This window comes from Notamacropus eugenii, chromosome 4 (assembly GCF_028372415.1).
Source record: "Notamacropus eugenii isolate mMacEug1 chromosome 4, mMacEug1.pri_v2, whole genome shotgun sequence".
NCBI lineage: Eukaryota > Metazoa > Chordata > Mammalia > Diprotodontia > Macropodidae > Notamacropus > Notamacropus eugenii.
In genome coordinates, this window is record NC_092875.1 from 374,342,103 (window position 1) to 374,353,119 (window position 11,017).

General features: G+C 38.3%; 1 pseudogene; it reads right to left on the bottom strand.

Annotated features, from left to right (window-relative positions):
• Positions 1 to 6,491: 6,491 nt before the first annotated feature.
• LOC140502590 (transmembrane protein 180 pseudogene) lies at positions 6,492 to 10,778 on the bottom strand (annotated as a pseudogene).
• Between the last annotated feature and the right edge of the window lie 239 nt (positions 10,779 to 11,017).

Here is an 11,017-nt window from a genome sequence, read left to right on the forward strand (position 1 = left end):
TCTCTATGTCTCTGTCTGTCTAAATTCGTTTCAGAAAAAAACCAAAACCAATTATAAGAAATATACATAATGCAGAAAAATAAATCACTTCATTGGCCATGTCCAAAGAATATGCCTTGACTCCTCTTTCTGAAAGTTTGGCAATGATGGAATGGAATATGAGACAGGATTAAAGTTTGATGAATGTGATAAGGTTGAAGGTAGACTTTACTTTTTACGGTAGGAGAACTCTTAAAGATTTTTGTTGGTGTAAGACATGTACAGATGGAGGAGAGATTTAAAGTGCAAAATAAAGACAATATATCTCTAACTGATAAGAGAGGATGAATGAAGGTGCTACCCATACAAAATAGGCGCAACCTTCTTCTTGGGTGATAAGTAAAGATGAAAAATGGGGTGGGTGTAAGGGATGCTGAGCCCATTAATGGATAGCTTTGATTTCTTCAAGAAACATTGTAAATGAACATATCTACTGAGAAGTTGTCAATGAAGAAATCTGACCAGGGCTGGCAACTTAAGAAGTGAGAAAAAAATTGTGATAATGACCTCAGGAAAGAGGATAAGAATATCCGTAAGAAATTGACAAGTGAATTAGAAACAGGCTTTGGATTATGGAGGGTTCTCTACCAGACTGGGCTCTGTGTCATCTAACACCAAAAGGGAATCAGGTAAAATAAGTGAAGAAGTAAAAGTAATCAAATTTAAATTTCAGCATGTTTGGTTCTAGGGCTAAAGTTGACTGATGTTGTTTCTATAAATTTATTCTTTCCCCTTTAATTTATTATTGTATCATTCCTGTATATCCTCTTGTGGTTTGTAACATTAATAGAAAAACTTCTTACAAATATCCTCAAGAAAAGTCTGTGCTGTTTTCAAGAGAAAGGAAAGGAAGGGAGAAAACATGCTTTATATTTTCCTTCCCATCCCCTATTGTCTCTTCCTCTAGCCTTTGTCTGACCACCTTTAAAATTGCTCTCTTACCACTTTCTTTCCCCCTTTGAACTTTTCTTGATCAGGAACCATGGATTAATAGCCCAGGCTTCCTGAATATTCCCATAGCATGGATGAACTCTATTCCTTATGATGAGATGAAGGACTACTAGGCTTTACTATCTGCCTATCTCTTCAGGTCCTTCAGGCATTCTCCAGCTTCTATTCCCGGCAAACCTGTGGCACTATAATCTCACCTACTGACATACTTTCCCAGGGACCACTGAGCCTTGCCAGACACTCCAACTTCCGAGCCATTAGGATTTGTACTCTTTTATGTTATGCTTTCTTTTATGTGCTGTTTCCCTCAATTAGAGAATAACAAGGACTCTCCCGCTTCATCTTCTGTTATCTTCAGTTCTTATTCCAGAATTTGGCAAATAGTGAGTGCATAATAAATGCTATTTGATTCCCTTTCTTCAAGGAAAGCAGAAAGGCACCAACCTTATTGAAGTTTTTTTTTTTCTTTTAGCCTTCTCTGATACCAAGAAGAAGACTGTCAACATGAAGTCTGTGTTCCAGTTCAGTGACAAGGAAGGGGAGGGTGAAACTATGGGATGGAAGATAAAAATAGTTTTTTAGCTTTTCTGGATCATGCCTCCATTGCCCAATCATTTTCATTCTCAGAGTCCTTCCTTATCCAAGCTTGTATATCTCTCATTCCCAGGTGGCTACACCAAATTCTCTTGTAGAATTGGCAGGACTAAGATTGAAGAGCCTCTGATCACTGTGCAGTTAGAACAGATCCAAGAAAAGAACAAAACAAATAAAAAAAAAAACAAAACTAAAACAAACCTTACTATCCTACGAGTACAAGCCTAACTGCAAATGTGCACATGCAGAAATGTACATGTATGCGTGCCTATGTATCCACACATGTCTCCAAAAATACATTTACTTCTGTTCTTAGCAGTAAAGTTGTTTCAGTTTCATCCATTTCTGCACTCCTCTTCCCCTTCTCTTGCTGTTTCTCAGCCAGTCACAGCACACTGTTGCTGAATTCAAAGCAAAACCATTTAAGCTCCTTCTGCATGTTGGAGTCCATGCTAGGCAGTGGGACATGGAAACAAAAATGTAAGTTCCCTCTTCAAAAATTTAGAGCTCTTCTAGGCATTCATCATGTGCAGAGATAAAAAAAGAATTTTGAGGCAGAGAGCAAGGAAGGCTTCAGAGAGAAAATGACATTTAAGCTTTCAAGAAAGTCTGGAAGAAGAGGTACATTGCAGGAAGAGGGGATGAGGAGCTCATGTGTATGGAGTTGGAAAGTGACTGTTGAGTTAAACAAACAGTTACTAGTTCAGTTTGGCTAGATCATAGAAAACATAAGAGGATGTGATATGAGAATAAGCTAGCAAGGTAGGTGAAGGCATATAGTGGAAGCTCTCTGATGGTAAGTTAAGGATTTTTTTTTTCTTTATCCTATCTACTGAGATGTATTTTATCCTAGGAAAAGTAGAAGATATTGAAGGCTTTTGAAAAGAGATAGTGAGATGGTCAGATCTATTGAATTCTTTATATATTTTCTTACTTATGGAAATACTTTGCTTTGGGAAGAAATTAGCATAGTATAGGATTTAGAGCCCAGAAAAATAAAGATCATTATCATAAAAGAAAGAACTTCCTCAATTTTCAAAGTTAGTCTGAGTCACATTCTACCCTGTACAGAAAAATACTAGCGGTAGGGAGGATTTTTTTGTCCAGAGTGATCTGGCTAGGAGCACTGCACCAGAGTAGCCAGCTATGCTTTGTTAGCAACAGAATGACATTCTGAAAGAGTTAACTGCACTCTATAAACTTGTCAATTACTAGTAAGAAATAACTTAGGCACTGAAGAAAAGAGGACCCAATTTTATTTTCACATTTTGCAGAGAAACACGTTTTGCTTAAATATGTGATAAATAGATGATTCAGAATATCTCTAATGGGTCTGCAAAGAAAACCAGGAAAACCATGCTTTACCTGTAATAAGGAAAACGACAGACCCCATAATCCTTTCAGCTATAGGCTTATTTCAAATAACAGTAATTTTTAAATGCTATTTCTAGAAGAACTAATAATTGCATTTTTTTGCTTTAGATATACATTGGCAATAGCAAACTATTCATGAATTTTAACAAGAGATGCATATTTTCTATGGGTGCTTGCAATTCTAGACTTACCTACATGTGCTGAGTTTCTCAGTTCAAAAATAATAATTGCATTTTTTTATTTCTTAAATTTGATAATGTCATCTTGGTTGTACATTGTGAATCAAAAGGAATTTTTAATCTTTGGAAAAACTGTTTAGTGAACTCAAAACTGATAAAAATTGATGGTCAAATAAAGTTTTGATAGATTGTTTTATATCACAAAGATATAAATTAAGATGGCAATGGAGTCCCTTTAGAATGATAGCTTTTAGCCTCTAGTTTAAAGAAGATGATAAACTTTGTAAATCCTCAATAATAATAAATAAAACTTCACTATAAAAATAATAATTGACTCATTAACAAGAATAAACTTTTCATACAGTGGATGGAGGGCAGCTAATTTCTTTTTCATCCCTTACGCCAGTTAGTTAATTGTAATTATTCATGTTTTAATTATTGATGGAGAATCACAATACTTAAAGCTAGAAAAGGCTACTAGATGTTATCTGGTATCTATCATCTATCTATGTCTGTCTTCCTCATTTGATCTATTTATCTAATAGATTAAGTGATTTTGTTTTGGGACACATGGGGTTTCCCCATAATGGCTCCCTGAATCAATGGTTGTTGGCACCTACACTTCAATTTTTACCTTTGATTTTCCTAGATTTTTGAGAGGTCAAAGTGATTCATCACCTCAAAATCACCAAGGCAGCAAGTATCAGAGGCAGGGCTTACTTGTTCAGTCTCCCTGATTCTCACCTCTCTATCCACTGCACCACATTGTCTCTCCTCTCATTATGCAAAGTAAGAAACCGGGGGCCTGACTTTTTTTAAAATCACTTGCACAAGGTCAGGTTTAGTAAGTGACAGAGTTGAGAGTCAAGCTTAAGTGTTTTAACTCGAAATCTGTTGTGTTCCTTCTATGACTCCCATTGCTACCTGTAGAGATTGTAGCAAACATGACTTGTCCTACTAAAAATTAAATCAATCTTACACTGTCTTAACAAAAATATAAAACTATAGTATTACAGATCATTGAATTGACTCTGGAAGATGGCTGGCAGAATGAGAAAGCTTAAAGATCAATGGGTTTAGAGTTCAGATTCAAGCTCTACTACATATGAGGCAAGTCATTTAAGTCCTCTGATCCCTAATTTCTTCATTGTAAGATGAGATTATAATAAATGACACGTGAAGTTGTTTCTAGCTCTAATTATATGAGCTTATTATCTGCTATAACTGCAGATTTTATGTATGCTGAAAGTGAAATGCCCACTTGGACAAATTAAACTGCAGAAATGGAATTAATCCAAATCCAGCACAAATTCACCATACATTTTGACAGAGACTCCTGTGGTCTCTGTCACTGTAACATGTAACATGTTGCATATAACTGTAACATATGCAGGAGGATGAAAATGACATATCACTGAAGACCATGAGATAGATATACAATGGACACCTCCAGTAAGCACTTCAACAAGGTGGCCAGTCACATACAACTCCAGTTTCACATACCACTTTACATTGTGCATCTCCTTATGGGTCCTTTATCAGTTACTGTGCAACAAAAGATTGTCAAAATGTTGAACCAGACAATTTTCCAATACACTCAAACAAAAATTGTTACAAAAGGAATTGTGTGGGTTGTCTTATAGTTTCTTCTGGTGAACACAGACCCAAGATGCCAAACATTGTTGGAATTACAGGCCTTCTGAGCTTCAAGTGACTTCAAAGTGTTTAGAGGCTTAGTGAGCCTCTTTTCAAAGGTCAATACAAAGGATAAAGAAGTGTGAAAGAAAAAATATATTGTTTTTGTTTTATTTTTAAAGATGAATGGTGGGGAAAAAAACAGTTCTAAGAAGGTACTAATATTTATCTTCCACTATGTGGGCTAATTCCTTCTTCAAATATTTAACTTTTGGTTTCCAACATTATTTAGGGATGTTACAAAGAGGATTTATTTGCTGCTGTTTTATCAAAAGATATTGATTCAGCAAAATTTTATCTTTCATGTAGAGAATAAACTATTTCATACATTCTTTGGTGAATTATGAAAATGAACATTATAGATGTTCATTGATGGAATCACAGATTTATAACTCGAGGAGATCTTAGTGTTCGATCTTATTTTTTTAAGATAAAAAGAAAGCAAAGACTAGAGAAACTAAATGTATGCAAAATCTATGTGAAATAAGTAGTAGAGTCAGAATTTGAACCTAAGTTTTCTGATTTCATATCTATCATGTTTCATTATCCCACACTACGACTAATAATTATTGGTCATTCAAGTGCATTCATTTAAATAGACCTATATAAGTAATTCACTGATTTACCCCTTATTTTTTTAAAAAATGGCATTGTGAGCCTTCTTAAGTAGACTTGCAGAAGCAAAATAGCAGAACAAACAGAATGTCAGGCTTCAAGTTAGAAAGACATTTATTCAGATTGCATCTCTGAAAATTACTGATTCTATGACACTGAAAAAATTATAATTGAATATAATTCTGATAATTTTCAATAGTTTATAGACTGAGTCACACAGTTGAGACTGTGATGGTTGATAGAGTTTCCACACTTAGAGTTTTCTATACAAACAAAGTAATTGATCTTTTTCATATCTGAATATTCATATATATGACAGGAAAATCTGTTTTCCTATTTTTAAAATGATTTTCTGGCTTTAATAAGTCCCTGCAAAATGAGCCCATTTCTGAGGTAAGTGGAATACAGAAGAGAGAGGATTTGAAATGACAGGAGTTTGGGGAAAGAAGGCACCCACAAAGTGCCACCACCTTGACCTTCAGTCACAGGCCAAGTTTTGGCAGTCACATAGGTCCACTGACATCCTCAACCTGACCATCCTTACAGACAACAGCTCCTCCCTTTGTAACCCCTGCCCAAGCTGTCAGGATCAAGCCAAGATTTTGATGGGGTCTGCCCTTAGCTCTCTGTGTTGCCCATTCTCTTCAGGGGAAAATCAAGTGCTCCATTCAATATCTCCGCATTAGGCACTCGACAAAGGGTACAGACTGGAGGGAGGACAGTGTAGCCCTCCCCTACTCTTACCCAATTCCTAATTCTTTTCAGCTGCTTAGAGCAGCTGATGACTAGATCCTAAGGACCCACTTCATAGCTTTTGTCCTGAGTTAACTGATAGGAGGTGAGAGGAAGGATGGAGAATTGTGACCTCAGCATCTGGGTCCAAAGAGAACCTAGAGGTTTCATTCTGTATCCATGTTGCTTCTTGATGTATCTGAGAAACAAAACCAGAGAAGGAGAGCGTGAGTGAGGAGGTTCCCAATTCCCAGTTCAGGTAAGAGAGTAATTGAGCAACTGGCACCATAGTCTGGCTTCCCCTGAGACCCCTCAGGCAGTTTTAATATCCAGATTCCAGGGCTTGGACAGACTCTGGCATTGGGCCTTAACTATATGGAGGCACTTCCCACGCAACATGAACTGAGACCAAATGATCAGCTGCAGCAGTGAACAGGACACTAGTACCAGCAAATAGAAGCATCCCTGCCATAATGTTGGTCCTCGAGGTGGGGCAGTGGGCTCCAGCCAAGGCCTTGCACTGCCCACTGGGGTCAGCAAGTGCTAATAGAAAAAGTTATGACAAGTATAAAAGCAAAGCAGTCAAGTGCCCAGCAGGGGGGCAAAGGTCTGGCCAGGCTTGGTCACCAAGGCCACCATCCCAAAAAGAAATGCTGAAGCAGCCTGCTTCTGGCAGTTCAGCACTAAGTCCTCATCCACCAGGTCTGTGATCACCAGGGTCAACAGCTTACAAGTACCCTCCGTGAACACACAGTTGTTGGCAATGAAGATGCAAAGGAGGTGGAGGTGGTCTGGTCTAGCCAGCAGCATGACTAGACTGAGGCCTACCTTAAGAAGGAAGAGCCCTCGAATCATTGCATTAACACCCCAACTTTGGCACAGCACCAGGAAGTAGAGGTTGTTGAGATGAGGAGCATTGTAGGACACTTCCACCAGGAAGAAGCCCATGGAGAGAGAGATCTTGTCTGACAGCAGTTACTCCAGGATGAGAGGGAAAAAGTTACTGTTCAAATGTCAGTGGAAGACCTGCAATAAGTTCATGCTTAAGAACCAGAGGAAGCTGCCAGCTATTGGAGGTACTTGCCTGGGGTGACTCTTTTTCTCCTCATTTGCTGATGATTTCTCCATATCTGGGACTTCTGAGGCTAAATGCAGGGCCCCCAGATTCTTCCCTTCTGTCTCAAACTGCTGCCTCAGTAGCCAGGTGGCTCCAGTAAAGCCAAACCCAGAGCAGACAGCCAGAACCACACAGAAGACACAAAAGGAAGAGAAATCTTCCTTAGGAGGTAAAGATGGAGAGGGAGCCAGTTGCACTGAAGAGAGAGCAGTAGAAATTGAGGTGTGTTCGGCCATGGGCAGACAGGGCCAAGTCAGCCAACAAAGCATGGTGATTGAGGTCCACCCGGGTTGGGAAGCTGTCACAGAGACACAAACAAAGCAAGAAGTGCATGTCCGTGGGTGCCCACTGCACCCAGAATGCCAGGAAAGCAAGAGCCAGCAGTGGACCATGCTGGCTGAGAGCCCAGAGCCTCGTCAGAACTACATCCTGGGATGCAATTGATGACCCTGCCCTGGGTGGGGAACTGAGGAAGACACAGTCACTAAGACAGTCAAAGAGTGGATCATTGAGGCTATTCCAGAGGAGAATCATTGTCTCTCTAACCCAGAAGGCCACTTTGTCCATCTTTGACACAGAGACAAACATGTCCAAGTAGTACAGCAGTAATATATTGTGTAGAATGGTGACAAAGAGTGACAAGGATACACTATTCTTGAAAATTGGGGAAGAAGGAGTCTTCCCAAATTCTTTCTATGATACAAATATGGTTTTGATACCCAAACCAGGAAAAGACAAAACAGAGAAAGAAAATTATAGACCAATTTCCCTAATGAATATAGATGCAAAAATTTTAAATAAGATTTTAGCAAAACGAATACAGCATCTTATCACGAGATTAATACATTATAATCAGGTAGGATTCATACCAGGACTACAGGGCTGGTTCAATATTAGGAAAACTATTAGCATTATGGATCACATCAACAACAAAGCTAACAAAAACCACATGATTATCTCAATAGATGCAGAAAAAGCTTTTGACAAAATACAACATCCATTCCTACTAAAAACATTGGAGAACGTAGGAATAAAGGGAACTTTCCATAAAATAATAAGCAGTATCTATCTAAAACCTTCAGCAAGCATTATATGCAATGGGGATAAGCTAGATGCATTCCCAATAAGATCAGGGGTGAAACAAGGTTGTCCATTATCACCACTATTATTCAATATGGTACTAGAAATGTTAGCTGTAGCAATTAGACAAGATAAAGATATTCAAGGAATTAGAATAGCCAAAGAAGAAACTAAGTTATCACTCTTTGCAGATGATATGATGATTTACCTAGAGAATCCCAGAGATTCAAGTAAAAAATTACTTGAATTAATAAACAACTTTGGCAAAGTTGCAGGGTACAAAATAAACCCACACAAATCCTGTGCATTCCTATATATTAGCAACAAAGTTCAACAGCAAGAGATAGAAAGAGAAATCCCATTTAAAGTTAGGGTAGACAGTATAAAATACTTAGGAGTCTACCTGCCAAAACAAACCCAGGGACTATATGAACACAATTACAAGACACTTTTTGCACAAATAAAGTCAGATTTAAGTAAGTGGAAAAACATTAGTTGCTCATGGGTAGGCCGTGCTAATATAATAAAAATGACAATTCTACCCAAATTAATATACTTATTTAGTGCCATACCAATTAAACTATCAGACAATTACTTTCTAGAGCTGGATAAAATAATATCAAAATTCATTTGGAAAAACAAAAGGTCCAGAATATCAAAGGGACTAATGAAAAGAAATGCCTGGGAAGGTGGCCTAGCGCTACCAGACCTTAAACTGTACTATAAAGCAGCAATTATCAAAACCACTTGGTATTGGCTAAGAAACAGAGAGGTAGACAAGTGGAATAGACTTGGCACTCAAGATGCAGTAGGCAAGGAATATAGCAACCTTCTGTTTGATAGACCCAAGGACCCCAGCTTCTGGGATAAGAACCCATTGTTTGACAAAAATTGCTGGGAAAACTGGATAACAGTGTGGTGGAAATTAGGCATAGACCCATACCTGACACCGTACACAAGAATAAAGTCCAAATGGGTACATGATTTAGGTATAAAGATTGATACCATGAATAAACTGGAGAAGCAAGGAATAGTGTATTTATCAGATCTATGGAGAAGGGAAGAATTCTTTACTAAAGGAGAGATAGAATGCATTATGAAATGCAAAATGGATAACTTTGAGTACATTAAACTGAGAAGTTTTTGCACAACCAAACCCAATGCAACCAAAATCCGGAGGGATGTAGTAAATTGGGAAAAAATTTTTACAGCTAAGCTCGGGGATAAAGGCCTCATTTCTAGAATATATAGAGAACTGACCCAAATGTATAATCATACAAGTCATTCCCCAATTGATAAATGGTCAAAGGATATGAACAGGCAATTTTCAGAGGAAGAAATTAAAGCTATCTATAATCATATGAAAAAATGCTCTAAATCACTATTGGTTAGAGAGATACAAATCAAAACAACTCTGAGGTACCACATCACACCTATAAGATTGGCAAACATGACAGAACAAGAAAATGATAAATGCTGGAGAGGATGTGGGAGAGTTGGAACACTAATTCATTGTTGGTGGAGCTGTGAGCGCATCCAATCATTCTGGAGAGCAATTTGGAACTATGCCCAAAGGGCTACAAAAATGTGCATACCCTTTGACCCAGCAATATCGCTAGTAGGACTATATCCCCAAGAGATCATAAAAATGGGAAAGGGTCCCACATGTACAAAAATATTTATAGCAGCACTCTATGTAGTTGCCAAAAACTGGAAGTCAGGGGGATGTCCATCAATTGGGGAATGGCTGAATAAATTGTGGTATATGAATGTAATGGAGTACTATTGTGCCATAAGAAATGATGAACAAGAAGACTTCAGAGAGGCCTGGAAGGACTTATATGACCTGATGCTGAGTGAAAGGAGCAGAACCAGGAGAACTTTATGCACAGAAACAACCACAGTGTGTGAGAGTCTTTTCTGGTAGACTTAGATTTTTGTAATAACACAAGAACTTCTGAAAAAAAAAAAAATCCCAATGGTGGACCTCAAGGCAAAATGCCTTCCACACTCAGAGAGAGAAATATGGAAGTCACTCACATAATGTAGCAGATCATGTTTGTGTATGTGTATCTGTTTGTGTATCATGTTCTGATTTGTTATATGGATTCTTTCATTTATCTTAGTCTGACTACATAGCATGACTATAGTGAAAATATACTCAATAGGAAAGTATATGTAGAATCTATACAGAATTGTATGCAGTCGTGGGGAGGGAGGGAGGTAGTAGGGGGTGGGTGGGGAGGGATAAAATCGCAATTGTATGGCAGTGATTGTTAAACATTAAAAAAATAAAAAAATTAATAAAAAAAAAAAAAAAAAAAAAAAACAAAGAGTGACAAGGAACCACAGACCACAGAGGTGGACGGGCTAGAGAGCCAGGCCAGGGGCTGTCCTGCCATGGCCCACAGCCTCAGGCCTCAGTGGTTCAGGGATGCCAGCGTACCTGCCTCCTGACTCCCTTTCCTGGGTCAGATTATCATTGCCCCCAGTCATCTATTCCGACCCTCATTTTACTTCAGAAGAAATTGAAGATCTAAGAGATTAAGAAGGTCACACTGAGAGGTAGGGGAAAAAAACAGGATTCTTACTCAGGTCTTCAGGCTCCAAATGCAGAGTTCTTTCCAATACACCACAGACT